Source organism: Penaeus monodon, chromosome 22 (genome assembly GCF_015228065.2).
Source record: "Penaeus monodon isolate SGIC_2016 chromosome 22, NSTDA_Pmon_1, whole genome shotgun sequence".
NCBI classification, from domain to species: Eukaryota; Metazoa; Arthropoda; class Malacostraca; order Decapoda; family Penaeidae; genus Penaeus; species Penaeus monodon.
The window spans coordinates 8,829,290-8,829,537 of NC_051407.1; the positions used below are offsets into that span (position 1 = coordinate 8,829,290).

A 248-nucleotide genomic window follows, 5' to 3' on the forward strand; every position below is an offset into this window, starting at 1 on the left:
TTACCTAACCACCCACATCAAAACATTCCCAAAAGACTAGCACCTATCCCGACTCTAATCCCGACCACCGCGTATCGCCAGCGCCCGTCTGCGAGCCACATCCTCGGGCGGGACGTGATCGAAAGCAGTCTGGCAACGGACGACCCTCGGCTGACATTCTAGGCCATGCTTGCGCATCCGCCTGCTCTGTGGCGCATCCCTCCTTTGTCTCCCTCTCTGTCTCGCCGTTTCTCCGCTTGCTTGGCAGA

General features: G+C 58.9%; 1 protein-coding gene across 1 annotated transcript in view; it reads right to left on the reverse strand.

Annotated features, from left to right (window-relative positions):
- LOC119586917 (carbohydrate sulfotransferase 11-like) overlaps positions 1-248 on the reverse strand; it is a 31,931-nt gene that overhangs the window by 1,859 nt on the left and 29,824 nt on the right. The window lies entirely within an intron of this gene.